We start from the raw sequence: 15,830 nt of genomic DNA, 5'->3' as shown, positions 1-15,830 counted from the left end.
TCGTAGCATTAGTCAAACCTTGCAGTGATAAATGGGCGATAAACATACAAATGTGTGAAACAGGTGGAGGCCAAATTGAATTCCTCAAAACCTTTTAGACTAGGTAAGTGCAAGGTGAAGATAACGAACAGTGATCAATCTCATAACTCCTACAAGCAATACAAAATAGATAGTTGGGCAAATACGGACCCCTGGACACACCAGAGGTGGGATCAGGTGCCAAGGAGGAGTAAGCATCCCCTGTTGACCGGTCACACCCGCCGTGAGCCCCATATCCTGATCAGGTAAACGGAGTTATCCGCAGTCAAAATCAGTGTGCCAAGAACGGCTTAACAATCGGTATGAAACACGTCAGACTGCATTTGACCCAATGCAAGGTTGTATTGACGAACTAGATCGTTATAACGACCATAGAATTTGCGAAATGCTGACTTCAATCGAGACTGTTGAAATCCTTGTACCATCAACTTGTTTGTCAGTAGCTTACCTCGATTTAAAAACTGACTATACCCAGAACAAGTTCTTGCATATCGAATCAGTTGAGATATATAAACACCATATGCAGGTGATAATGGAATACTGCTACATAAATGTGGGAAGTTGACGATGGAGAAGCTGAAATAATCCCGTTTGTCATACAGTTGAGTTGTCAGTTTGCCGTTAATGTCTACTTTCAATAAAATATCTAAGTATGAAGCAGAAGTGGACGACTCTGTGGTGTCCTTTATTTCGAGCTCACAGGGATATATCAAATCGACATGTGAATGAAAGCTATCATTGTTAATAGACAAATCGTCATCGATATATCTAAAAGTCGAATGTTTGCCTGGTATTTAATGATACCGAATTGAGTGTCAGGCGTTTAATTTCATCTCCAAGATCATTTTTAAAAAATCTTCTAGAATATGTGCCGGGTGTTGATCGGAATTGCTGGCGAGAACACGAAACCTGGTCCACTGTTTGCGAGAAATAGAATCAGCTATAACATTGTTATAACCATATATATGACAAGCTTGTGTAAGTAATGGTTCAGTATATGAACTCCAGTTTTCACATCTACTACCCAGTGAACAAAATGTGCAATCTTTTCCCACAACTGATTGAACAACCCATCGGTAGACACATATCATAATAATATTGATTATCATGTTTGAAACCAAGTAATTGATGGTCATAGGGTGAACCGGAAGTAATCTAAATGCTGATTTTACATCCATTTTCCCAAGATAAGCCCCTCTTCCCAATGCCCTAAACCTCTTGAAAAGAAGTGTAATGAATAGAACATGCTTCAGGACCTATGAAGTCATTTACACTAAAATTAGAATGATATGAAAGGTGGTGGATGAGACGCCCACCCTCATCCTTTTTTTTGCTACGCCCCAATAGGCGATAGCCTTAAATTAGACAGAGGTTTATGTTCAAAAGGGCCTGCTATGCGACCCAAAGAATTTTTTCTTTTACCTCTTTAGGTTGATCGTTCACAGAGACTAAATCATTACAGGTTGTTGAAACTCTTGGACCATCATAATGTAGATAAAATCCTAATGTAAAACCGTTCTGTAATTCATTAGCTATATTTTGGTTAGGAAAAATTGCTAAGTAGACATACTGTTCAAGTTGATTGGAGTTAAAAAAAATTTTTACATTGGTGTTGATATTGACAATTTTGTAGCCGGCAAGAACCTTTGTTGTTGTACTCATAGCAAATTTTTTTTAGCTGCCCTGAAAATTCTTATATACTGAGTATTGGGGGTTATAAAAATGAAGCCATATCTCTGGGTCAATTTTGTCTCAGGGAATACTGTTGTCTTTGGCTCTTTTTAGTCGAAATTGACGGTCATACTCTCTCCAACCTAAACCTCCAGAAACTCGGCTGGCACCGAGTTTGACATTTGCCATGTACTTTTAAGAAGGCTGTGAGTTTGTTCAATGTGCTGACAAATACATACTCATATAGATAAAAAAAATGCATCTAGCCAAGTATCAATTGTTGTAATTTTGACCGTATTTGCAGGTTTTAACGTAAGCTGACCATTCATGAATAAAACTCTACTTACAATATCTGTTTGCTTATTTAAAAGTGTATGTAGTTCCACAAACTTCCCTTTCATGATTTTTTGTTTAACCGATTGAATAACTTGCATGCCTAGATCATCATGCACGCTAGCTATGCTCTGAGGTGATGAACATGAAGGAAAACTTGTGTCGAAACAAACAATTTGATCTGAATCAGATAAATTTGATACATGTGTAGTTGCTGTACTAGGCCTATATGAGACTTTGCTACCTTCAGACGGCGATGGGATCCGGGTTAGAATAGGTCCTCAGTACCCCTTGCTTGTCGTAAGAGGCGACTAAATGGGGTGGTCCTTCGGATGAGACCGCAAAAACCGAGGTCCCGTGTCACAGCAGGTGTGGCACGTTAAATATCCCTCCCTGCTCAATGGCCGTAAGCGCCGAGCATAGGCCTAAATTTTGCAGCCCTTCACCGGCAATGGTGACGTCTCCATATGAGTGGAAAATTCCCGAGGGACGTTATACAATCAATCAATCAGACGGCGATGTGTCAAGGCGTTGAGAAATAATCGTCTCTGTCCTTTTGTTGATTTCTGGCAGCATCTTTTCCGCTACTGACGAGAAAACTTCCTCCAGTTCTGACACTGTGTTGGACTCAGTTGTATTTGTTACCAAGATATATTATTTGAAGAATCAACAATCAAATATAAGATTGAACCTTTAATTCCAGAGGGGTGGAATTACCTTAGAGGGACTGATTCACGATTTCCCCCAAAATTTTGTTTTTCACTTTTGATGATCAGAATCTACTGTCTAATGTTTTTAAAAGATTTCACTTAAAAATTAAGGTTATACATTATCACAGAAGCTCATTTTAGAGAGTTCATTTTTTGTTTTGTAAACAAAGATTGCGGCATGTTATTGGTTTACAAAATGTTCTAAAGAAATGGTTAATGATCTAAGTTTATTATATCTTTCACATTTCAAGCATTCTTCGGGTAAAATGTGTCATCTAAAAGTTAAAATTTGTGACTATCCAAAATTAAGATGCTTTATATTTCACTGGTTTGTTTGTATATACATAAAAAGACTCTCGTCTTTCTTTACGTAACACAGATTTATGGGCTAAAATATTGCTTTTATTCTTGCACTCAGAAGGTCAACATTAAATGAGTTATATTTTTAATGTTTCACATAAAAAACATTTTGTTCAAAAATCGTGAACCAGTCCCTTTAAGATATACTATTTAGTTTAAAAAATGTTTAAGTCCATAAGTAGAAAAAAAGACAGTAAATTGAAGATAAATTGTCCAATCAATATGAAAATACCATGAGCATATCTTTATATCGTGAGTAATGCAAGTACAAATTTTCAGAAAGATCAAATTTTCAGAAAAATGCATGCACTAGTTTCTTGGATCGTGCACGGACAAACTCAGGTCTACAGACGGACATGCTGAATCCACTATAACACCCCCCCCCCCCCCCCCCCAACAGGTAGTGACAGTTCCATCGCCAAACACTCGGCATCAGGTGTGAATGTCACGGGTCCTCGGAGATGACCTTAAAAACGGATGACCCGTGCCACAGTAGGTGTGGCACGCTAAAGAACCCTCACTGCTCAATGGCCGTAAGCACCGAGCATAGGCCTAAATTTGAAGCCCTTCACCGGTCTTGGTGACGTCTCCATATGAGTGAAAAATTCTCGAGTGAGACGTTAAGCAAGATACAATCAATCAATCCTTTGCAGGGGTATAAAAACACAACACCAACCTCACAACTGGATTGTTACTCTCTTGTAATCGTCCCTCTATTTTCTCCTGATCCCGATCATCACTGTGTTGTAAGAAAATCTAATTTACATAATTATTGCGAGCAGCTGAGTGTAAAGGGTCAACGATATACGGTGTAAGGTGGTGTACAAAGTGTGTGTGTCCTGTTCCATTGATATATCAGATAAGTGTCAGGAGAAACTTCTGACACATAAAGAAACCCCCTTTCCGCATCTGATTATTTCTAGCATACTCTTGAAAATGAAAAAAGTATGCTACATTAGATGCATTTTAAATTTTCTTTTATCGGAGAACTTGGCTCCCAAGACTATTCAGCTAATGTAAAGTAAGCTTTGTTTTTCAATGTAAAAGGGCCGGTCTACAATTAGCTAATATCGTCACACTTTTGCGATTATTACAATATTTTTTGTTGGTTCTAATACATAATTGAATATTGAATATTATACAGTTATAAAATCACTCAAAAAGACTGTTTCATGTATATGTATTTTAATCAATTTAATTAGTAAAAGATAACCCACCATTCTCTAAGTTGCATTCTATGTTTTCCGAAAAATATTCTGTTTGTTTGAGGAAAACTATTATGTTTGCAACATTGTTTCATAAAAAAATTCAGTGAATTTAAATACAGTTTGGTTCATATGCTTGTATAAAAAAGTAAATTTAACAAGAAGTACTGTGAGCAATGCTCACTAAGAATACCCCCCACTTACCCCAATCTCCGAAAAGGGTGTTGTTAATTGCTACTTCGATGTCCAGTGCGCGTGACCTTTGACCTTTTGACCCCAAAATCGATAGGGAACATCTTCATCCCATGGGTAGTCCATATGTATGATATGGTGACTGTAAGTGGAAAGGATAACGCTTTAGAGCCCGGAAACCATATTGCTACTTCGATGTCCAGTGCGCTTGACCTTTGACCTTTTGACCCCAAAATCGATAGGGAACATCTTCATCCCATGGGTAGTCCATATGTATGATATGGTGACTGTAGGTGGAAAGGATAACGCTTTAGAGCCCGGAAACCATATTGCTACTTCGATGTCCAGTGCGCTTGACCTTTGACCCCAAAATCGATAGGGAACATCTTCATCCCATGGGTAGTCCATATGTATGATATGGTGACTGTAGGTGGAAAGGATAACGCTTTAGAGCCCGGAAACCATATTGCTACTTCGATGTCCAGTGCGCTTGACCTTTGACCTTTTGACCCCAAAATCGATAGGGAACATCTTCATCCCATGGGTAGTCCATATATATGATATGGTGACGGTAGGTGGAAAGGATAATGCTTTAGAGCCCGGAAACCATTGCGTCTACAGACGGACAGACAGACGGACAACCCGATTCCAGTATACCCCCACAACTTGTTGTCAAAGGTCAAAGGTCACGCGCACTGGACATCGAAGTAGCAATATGGTTTCCATTTAAATTCTTTAATGGCTTTTTTCATCGCATGGAGATGCTGTGTTCCTAGATACCTTTTGGATCATAATACTGAAGTTTTACCTATTACCAACACCCTTTGGGAGATTGGGGTAAGCGGGGGTATTCTTAGTGAGCATTGCTCACAGTACCTCTTGTTTTAAATTGAATATTAAACCGCTAATAAGACATTTCTTATTTAAAAACGCAACTGGATTGTTACAAGTAAAGAGAGAGGTTGCTGCAACAACTCCTCATTTAATACACGAGTTAGATAACTTGTACATAAACTGTGCTTGCATCAATCACTAAAGGAGGTAACCCAATGAAAATTGTGCTTCCTCGATAAAAGTATTTTATCCACATACACTGTAGTGCGAAATAGATGCCATATTGTATTATGAGAGGGGTAGAGTTGGAGCGAAGGTCATATTGAGAAGTGGGAATTCAGCAACACCAGCTACTTTGCCTCTCTTTTACAATTTATTTTGCGGATCCAACAAGACGTAAGGATTCAGTAATTGAATGGTTATTCTACGAGTTAATCATGACTAATGCAATCATCATTTAAACGACCCTATTTTCACCGACAAATAAAGCATCAATTTGAATTAGGTGGCCTCCTCGCCGTTCGATATCTTTACGCATGATGTCAGCACACGAATACACAAAATTCTAATCGGTGTCAAAGTAACAGAGGAGTTGGATATAAAAATCCATTTCACGAGGGAGAAATGATTTTTTAAAGTTTTGACATTCCTTTGCCTTATAAGTTTTGACATTCCTTTATCAATTAACGCCTGGAATGGGGTTTGATGAAATATTTTGTTTAAATAAATTCAATTCTTTTGAAAAACGAATGTTAACCAATGCTACAGTATATATACAGTTGGTCTGATCATATACACTGAAATGTGGAGCATTGTCAATTTTGCTTCCATGGTTCTTTCTGATTTTCATGATAAATTACCCACCCAACACTGTGAGGATTTTAATTATATTTGTGCAAGTCTTTCCACAACGGACTTGGCCAGTTATAATGTAATTTTCACCCTCTTTAATGGCCAGGTTCAACGCCTTTACTTGATTACTGTTATCGATATTCTCCCTTTTTGTGTAGCTAATGGTATTTGGAAGACCCTGTCTCGGGTTTTCTCGTTCTAATATTAGTTGGCTGCGACAGAAATATCCCAGCATCACAACTTCCGTTCGTTTTAGTCAGAAATGAGAAGTGGCGAGGTTTCAACGATGCAATTGAGCGGCGTGAAGTAATTATTGCGCCCCAAATAGTGGTACATTTAACAGATTGGGAACAATATCTCTGTAGTGAGATAATCTCCCCAAAGTGCGATTATCCCTCTCTAACGGAAGGAAATATATCCCGTGAAACCGAGATAAATACTCGACTTCCGCCTTAGCATTTACTTGTCAAAGAAGAAATATCCGTGAGCATGTCGATCCATGTCATTTTTTTTTTAAAATCCAGTTCGCCGCCCCAATGTCAAAAACTTGCCGACGCGCCTGGTGTGGCAAGTATTTCATATCTAACCTGGATATATCTGCCTCTAAATACTGTCTCTACAGCTGTCTATCTTTGGAAATTTTAACATATTAACGAAGGAGTCGAATTTTAAGCCATTTTCCAACCAGATTTTAAGTTAGAACTGAAATTTACAGCGTACAAACGAAACATATACCTCTCACATTTGGACTGTGCATCTATCGGCAGCCATTGAATCCTACTTTCATATTGAAAAATATCCAGACCAATCATAAAGCGCAAAAGATCACGTATAGGTGCATATTTTCTACGGAACGTCATTATTTTAATAGTCAGTAAGGTAGCAGGGGACAGTTTCGCACTATAGGCCCGGTCAACTTTTCCAAAAAATGGAATTACCCCGTATTTGAAGTGATATTACATGTGTAAAAATGTATACAATAATTTTAGGATGCATGTCAAATGTAGCTGAGTGCTTAGTAAAAATGTTGATATACAACATGTAGGTGTCACCATGATTCCTAGCATATAGATGGGTGCAAATACGAAACTAAGACACGTGGTCAGTTGCTGAAGAAATTCCGGTGAAAACATGCAGGGTCTAGCAAAAGGTCTGTAGCTGTGAGGGAAGGTGGATGGCCCCATATGAGAGGTAGATTTTTGAGAAGGGCAGATAGGGTTCTTGATTGTGCACAGTGTCTAAATCCCCATGTTTGGTACTGTGATGGTGTGGGGGTGGTGCGGATTAGCCCAATGAGGGAAAATCAAAGCAAAAAAGGGGAACCTGCTCAGAGCATGTTTTGTGCACCAGCACCAGTATTTATAGATTACATGTAATTTAGGGTCATAATTTATTAACTACACTAATATGAAATACAAGTATTGACATAAAAGGGAAATATGATTTTTCATTAGTCTGTCATAATCTGACTTTGGTGTATACCCCCTATCCACATGTTTCAAAACCAAAGAAACTGTCCCCTGCCACCTAAGGGTAAATTGACTGAATAAGTCGTCCTCTTTTGTTTCGACTTTTCTTTCCAGTTGCGATTTCGCTAAAGGTAAAGAGATCACGTGATCTTGTGTTGAATAAATTATATTTTCTGAAAATTTAGCAACAATGATTTTGTACAAACATAAAACACACTTTCAAAACAAATATACAATGTATCATAAAAATATCATATATAATTAGTAAAAACATATTAATAAAAATATATCGATTTCATCATCATTATGAGAAGTGTATAAAATTGAAACTTCAATCTACTCCAGAAAAAGATATCCAAATCTGGCAAAGAGAGCATGGTGGCAATAGGTGGGAAACGGGAGAGGAAGAGGTTGGCGCAGATGAATGACAAAGCTGCATATATTACGAAGTCATTTTGCAGAAGAAAGGACACATTAATTGAAAAAGTATTAAAAATGTCACTATTTTGATAATATCTATAAATTAAATACTTCAGTTTGAATTGTTGTAATTTGAAGGTTTGCGATAAGTGTTCTGTAGATTTGTTAAAAACTTTATGTATCCTTCTTTTTTCCCTCTTTTTGATTTGTTTTCATTCCGATGTTGATTTTTCGTCCATATTGAATTCAAGTTGATTTTTGTCATGTAGTTATATAATAGTCTTCTAATCGTTCTCTTTGTTTTCTGGATAAGGTTATTGGTTTCAGTCGCAATCGTTTATCTAGTGATTTAGTTTTTGATACATGGTCAGCATAAGCCTTCTAAGGTTTGAAAACAAAATTCTGTAATTTTTCCTTTGCCTTCTTCTAATTTTTCTCCACACAGTCCCTCCAATTTATCAAAAGACAGGATGCCGTGATCTCGATTGATGGCTCTAAACACCAAATTACATTGATAAACAAATTTTAGTACAAAATTGTTAATTCAACTATTTTTTGACAAAATAAAAAGAAATAAATAGAAGAGGGACATCCATGTACCTGAACAGGTCTTTATTCCAGACGCATACGTGTAATCGGAATCATTTTCATCTGATATGCCAAGTGATTCCACCATATGATTATGAATCTGGAAATACATGCATAAGATATTATTTATTTCTAGGCAAGAGACTTGGAGATTGTATCAGGGGCAAAAGTATCTTTGAAAATAGAGGACCCTTCTGGAAGTAGATTCATCTATGGAGAGGCATTTTTCTTTACGTTTTAAAATGCAGTATTTAATATAACTTTCTCATTGAGTTTCGCAATTTTTGTGGAATATTTTATTTCTTTTTACAATTAAGTTTTGCTGTTTTAGTCATTTTCTTATAAGTTTGACTGGTTCTTAATTAAATAGTGATTCATTTTTGTTGTTCTCCCTTCGTGTAATAACCCATACAGTCATTGAAGCCAACAATCCACATCAACTCAGACGGGTGCCGAAATTACAAATCTGAGCGACCCCATCAACTCAGACGGGTGCTGAAGTTACAAATCTGAGCGACCCCAAAAAATGCCGAGTTTGTGGGGAGGGGATCAACAGAAGTGGATTGGGTGTGATGGCAATAGAAAAATACCCTGCAAGTACTGGTGCCATTCCCTTGGGTTTAAAGTAAGGACCCAAGCAGCCCTGTCCAGACTACAGTGGTTCTGTCCCACTCACCGGGCAGAAACTTTAAAAGAAAATACTTTTTTGATTTTGTATGTGGTTCTTAGCTTTTTTCTTAGTTTTTTCTATTTATTATGCCCCCCTTTGAAAAAGAGGGGGCATATTGTTTTGCAACTGTCGGTCGGTCGGTCGGTCTGTAGACCATGTGTTGTCCGCTCAATATCTTGCGAACCATTCACTTGATGATAATGATATTTCATATGTGGGTTGGTTATGAGTAGAAGAGGACCCCTAGTGTTTTTCAGGTCAAAAGGTCAAGGGTCAATCTACTCTGGACATACGAATATAATGTCCGCTCAATATCTTGAGAACTCTTTGCTTGAAAAATATCAAACTTAGCACACTGGTACATCCTAAGGAGTAGATGACCCCTATTGATTTTGAGGTCATATGGTCAAAGGTCAAACTGGGCATAGGAATATACTGACCATTCAATGTCTAGAGAACCCTTTGCTTGACAGACATCAAACTTGGCACACCAGTACATCTTCAGAAAAAAATGACCCCTATTGATTTTGAGGTCACATGGTCAAAGGTCAAACTGGACATAGGAATATACTGTCCGTTCAATATCTTGAGAAACCTTTGCTTGACAGACATCAAACTTGGTACACTGGTACAACTTTAGGAGAAGATGACTCCTATTGATTTTGAGGTCAAATGTCAAGAGTCAAACAGGACATTAGAATATACTGTCCGCTCAATATCTTGAGAACCCTTTGCTTGACAGACATCAAACTTCATACACTGGTACATCTTCAGGAGAAGATGATCCCTATTGATTTTGAGGTCACATGGTCAAAGGTCAAGCTGGACGTAAGAATATAATGTCCGCTCAATATCTTGAGAACCCTTTGCTTGACAGACATCAAACTTAGTACACTGGTATATCTTCAGGAGAAGATGACTCCTATTGATTTTGAAGTCACATGGTCAAAGGTCAAGGGTCAAACTGGACATTGGAATATACTGTCTGCTCAATATTTTGAGAACCCTTTGCTTGACAGACATCAAACTTGGTACACTGGTACGTATTCAGGAGAAGATGACCCCTATTGATTTTGAAGTCACATGGTCAAAGGTCAACCTGGACATTGGAATATACTGTCCGCTCAATATCTTGAGAACCCTTTGCTTGACAGACATCAAACTTAGTACAGTGATGTATATTCAGGAGGAGATGACTCCTATTGATTTTGAGGTCACATGGTCAAAGGTCAAACTGAACATAGTAATATACTGTCCACTCAATATCTTGATAACCCTTTTGCTTGACAGACATCAAACTTAGTACACTGGTACAGCTTCAGGAGAAGATGACCCATATTGATTTTGAGGTCAAAAGTCAATTGTTGAACTGGACATAGTAATATGCTGTCTCCTATATTTTAAGAATTATTTGCTTGATTAACACCAAACTTGGTACACTGGTAAAGCATAAGGAGTAGATTACCCCTATTGATTTTTAGGTCACATGGTCAATTCACTCTTGACATAGGAAGATATTGCCTGCTCAATATTTTGAATTGATGATACTACTATCAATTAAATGATGTGTATGTATAACCCTTTTCAATTTTGCACCATGGGGGGCATATGTGTTTTACAAACATCTCTTGTTTATTTATTCATTTATTTCTGCTTTAGCTGTTCTTGTTTTTATGCATTAATTTCGGTGATTCATGATTATCATATTTCATTTCATTTATAAGTGTTGCATTTAATATTTCAAGGTGTAGAAAATGAGAGAGAGAATATCACACATTATTTGTAAGAAAATACTTTATTGAACCTTTGCCTTTCTATCAACGTTCCTGCATGCTCGAAGCTTGCTCATCTGGCAGACCTGATGGCAGAAACCGCTTCACAGTCCTGTTATGTACTTCTAAAACAAAATCTCCACCTTCTCCCTTGCAGTTGTTCCCAGATACACTATAGGACTCATGATTCTAAAAAAAAAAATTAAGCAATTTAGGAGGACATTTAGAACGCAAAACCAAATCTCTAAAAAGTGTTTCCATGTAGAATGGCATGCTAATTTCATAAAAGAGGGGAGCAAAACGTGCTTTGGCAACATTAATTGCATCGGAGTTATTTCTCCGGATACATGTTCTAATAAAAGCAAACATATGATGTCTTTGAGGTACCCATTGAAAATACCCATCCGCTGTTAGCAACTCTTCCTGGAGACGGGCATGGTCAAGATATGGTTTTAGAAGTTCACAGGCCATACTGTGCATGAAAATCTGAAGAATCTGCCAGCTTCTGTGGTGATCTTAATGAAACAAATATCAAATTAATTAACAATGTTTTCATTAATCATTTTAAATGCAGCAGCAACAAAACGAATGAGTGTATTTACATACCAGTTGCAGATAGGCAGGAAAGGAAAGAAAAATCAACATTTTGGCAAGCCTACATAAAAAAAACGAACATTCGTCTTATATTAAGATAAAAACCTTTTCCTTACTGTATCATAGATACTGCTGAGGTGAAGAATATATATTGCCTGCATAATCCAACGTCCAAAGAAGCTTGATCAAAGCCTTAACCACATTTATTTCATAATGGCCTAATCCTTTTGTAAAAAAAAAAAAAAAAACCAAAAAAACCATTTATTCAAAAATGTCTAAATCTTTAATGTATTTTAAAGTGAATATTTATACATGTATATATTCATGGCGTATACCTGATAAGAGCATTATGTTCTTGTACTTTTTACATTTGCTTGGATCACACTCGTAGCCATTTTTAACCGAATGCTCCAAAAGTTCTTCCGAGGACAGGCATTCTGCATAGCAGTGTGGACAACTGTAAATGTTCTTCAGAATACGGTTCCCTAATGTAAAAGAAGAGCGTTACAGCCCACAATGGTCCAAAATCTACCTGAATCTTGTAGAGTGGATTTCAAAATTTCATCAAATACCTGAAAACGAAGGTGATGGGGAAAAAAATACATGTATAGGTAAAATCATTAACATTATCAGAAATAAATATTTGATGGAAATTAAATTATACCTTTTCTACAGATTCATACGAACACGGGTTCTCCATTATAGGTCGCCCGTGCTTACTGTGGGTTTCCTATCCGGGTGATGACTTTAAAAAGAAGTGCACCTGTTCAATCAAATAATTCATAATCGTGGTTAAGAGCATCGTGCACAAAATCACACGGCCTCTCACCTCTGTCGGCGCGGGTTCGAATCCCGCTCGCGCCGGTAAGTGAGAAAGTTTCCCAGTTTACTTTCGGAAGGTCGGTGGTCTCTTCCCAGGTACATTGTATCTGGGTTCTCTCTTCCACCAATAAAAAACTGGGCGCCACCATATAACTGAAAAATTGTTGAGTGTGGCGGAAAACATCAATCAATCAATCATGTCTCCAATATCACACAGTAAGAACACAACATTCCTCTACAAATTACCTTTCCCCAACCGTCTAATTATATCCTTATGAGGTCAACAAAATCGTCCCTTAAAACTATTTATTTGAAACTTTAAAAATGTTTGAAAAATAAAGTATTTACATCAGAAACTATAGAACACAATTAAATACCTGCATCGGGAAAAGGTAGTTTGTTTCGTCTGTATATCTTTTAGAATATTTTGAACCTCTTCTGCTGTTATTTTGGGAGTCCACCATGTAGCAGGTTAATGGCATCGTCAGCCACGATATGAATAACTGGTGACAACACTTGATTTTGATTTATAGTTGCTTTCTACATATGCCACTTTCCCTCAATAACCTGTTTAAAATGAAAAGAAAAAATTAAATGATATTGCATAAAGTTCGACATTAAATTTGCGCTCAATTTTGCGTTATTTAGTGGAGACAAATATGGGCGCAATTTATCATACCTGATTGTTGTCAATATAAGTGACAATGTCTCCACATAAAGGAGCTTTGAGGGGTTCTGTTTTCTTCAGGTAATTTAAAACTGTTGAATATGATGAACCTGATGGAGAGCCTGAAAGTTCATTAATAAATAAGTACAAAAATGTATATCTTTTTAGTCATTAAATATATATTTGTTTGATATCCGATGGCGGTGAAATAATTACCTGCATTGATTTTAACACTACTCTTGCTACCGTTAAGGAAGTATGTTAACACATTCTGAGAAAAGGCAATTGGTGCGACATATTTCCTATCACATGTAACTAAATAATAAATAATAAGCAGCATCCACAGCTTTAGCCAGTTCCAGTTGTCTGTTGGCATTCCCTCCTGTGCCCTCAAGGAAGGATAGCAGAACTTTGTTTCTACTATTGATCCATTCTATTGCAACAAATACTACATAATTTATTCGTGCATCTTCAACATTTATGGAGAAAGAGAGGGGGGGGGGGGGGGCGCAGTAAAATGTGTAAAGCAAGGACAAATTTCAACCAATGGACAGCAGTTGTGAGGACAGAATTGGACTATGAGGAAAACATTGTCCTCACAATTAGTCGTCATAAATGTGACCTACAGCATGTGAAAGATGTAGATACAAAATATTAGCTTATTGAGGAGAAGTGGTGTGAGGACATGTCCTTACTAATATTCTCTCTCAGAAACCTTTTTTCATAATTCGAAAGAGAGTATTAGATAAACCTTTATAGGTATTCCTATAGCTATACCTAACATAGTACTACAACGCTAGACCGCTCGACCATCTAGGCAAGTTAAAAAAAACTTGCTTTCGATGACGATGGAATTCTCACACACTATATTCCATTATCACCTGCATATGGTGTTTATATATCTCAACTGATTCGATATGCAAGAGCTTGTTCTGGGTATAGTCAGTTTTTTAAATCGAGGTAAGCTACTGACAAACAAGTTGATGGTACAGGGATTTCAACAGTCTCGATTGAAGTCAGCATTTCGCAAATTCTATGGTCGTTATAACGATCTAGTTCATCAATACAACCTCGCATTGGGTCAAATGCTGTCTGACGTGTTTCATACGGATTGTTAAGCCGTTCTTGGCACACTGATTTTGACTGCGGATAACTCCGTTTACCTGATCAGGATATGGGGCTCACGGCGGGTGTGACCGGTCAACAGGGGATGCTTACTCCTCCTAGGCACCTGCTCCCACCTCTGGTGTGTCCAGGGGTCCGTGTTTGCCCAACTATCTATTTTGTATTGCTTGTAGGAGTTATGAGATTGATCACTGTTCGTTATCTTCACCTTGCATATGTATTCCTACGCGCGATTTCAAAAACGTAAATTCGAACTTTTTGATGAGGAAAACTATTTGATTTTCTATTTTAAAAACAATTAAATGATAAGAAATAAATCTTATAATTCTTGTTTTGATGCATGCATCAGAGTAAAAATTGGACGGAAAACTTTTTCATCAAGTTTTTCGTCCAATTTTTTGTTTGCTACATGCATCAAAACAACAATTTTAAGTTTCATTTCTTAAGTCCTCGGAATCGAAGATTCGGGGGCATCTAGTTTTTTTTACCTGTCCATGGCAATTTTCTTTTAACTTTAGTCATATTGTTTACACAATAAACGGTAGACCTTTCATATCTGGTATGTGTAATCCTTGTGGCAAGACCTTTCCACGTCTTACCAAGTCAAGGGTTATTGAATCGTCACCATTAAAAAAAAGTATGGTAAGAGAATAAACAGTGGGTGGAACCTCATCGGAATGAGCAACACAATACTTGCGAAAACTTTGTAAGATGCTTATCGTATCTTAAGAATTCTGACTCTTGAAAGTTCATTCATATATCTGTGTTAAACTGTTCTTGATAGCTCAAAGGCTATCAGCGCCGAGCATAGGCTGAAATTTGCAACCCTTCACCGGCAGTGGTGTCGTCTCCATATGAGTGAAATATTCTCGATAGGGACGTTAAACAATATTCAATCAATCAATCAATCTTTGTGCTCTATTGTCATGGCAGTGAGAAATCGTTAAATCCAAGTTGTCACCTATGACTTCGAAACGGGGCACAGGAATTTCCATATGGCCGGAGTGCTTTGAGATAAAGCCTTGAAGTATCTTTTAACATATTGTATTGGGTCCGACAGCGGTTAAATCAACGCAAAATTGGGCACTGGTCTTGGTATCTGACGAATCAAGGTTCAATGTCAGTAATAAAGAAGGCAGAATACGAGTGTACGAGGTCGCGTCATGGTTTGGGGCGCGATTAACACATTTTTGCTCCCAATTGGTCATTTTTCAAGGAAGCTTTCAAAGGAACATGGAAACCATTGTTAAAAATTATTTAAATATTTAATTGATGATATGATAGTATTTAATTCGTGTAAAACATAGCAACAAATCTAAATTTTAAAAAATGATGCAAAGATGTATTTGAGACATCTAAACGTTCCATTTTCTAAACAGAGCAGTTTACATGTCACGTGACTGAACTATCAGCGTGTCGCAAAAGCTTTTATAATGAAAATTGTCTATTCTTCCTTTCTTTGTGCTTGCTCTCTAAATTGATTTCTCATTGACATATGTCGAAATGT

General features: G+C 37.3%; 2 pseudogenes; both read right to left on the bottom strand.

Annotated features, from left to right (window-relative positions):
- Positions 1–1,627: 1,627 nt before the first annotated feature.
- On the bottom strand, positions 1,628–6,431 carry LOC125669055 (uncharacterized; annotated as a pseudogene).
- A 1,915-nt stretch (positions 6,432–8,346) lies between these two features.
- Positions 8,347–14,845, bottom strand: LOC125669052 (uncharacterized; annotated as a pseudogene).
- Between the last annotated feature and the right edge of the window lie 985 nt (positions 14,846–15,830).

The sequence above is a fragment of the Ostrea edulis genome, chromosome 4 (assembly GCF_947568905.1).
Source record: "Ostrea edulis chromosome 4, xbOstEdul1.1, whole genome shotgun sequence".
Lineage (NCBI taxonomy): Eukaryota > Metazoa > Mollusca > Bivalvia > Ostreida > Ostreidae > Ostrea > Ostrea edulis.
Note: the sequence above shows the minus strand (reverse complement) of the source record. Positions and strands in the feature narration are given on the sequence as shown.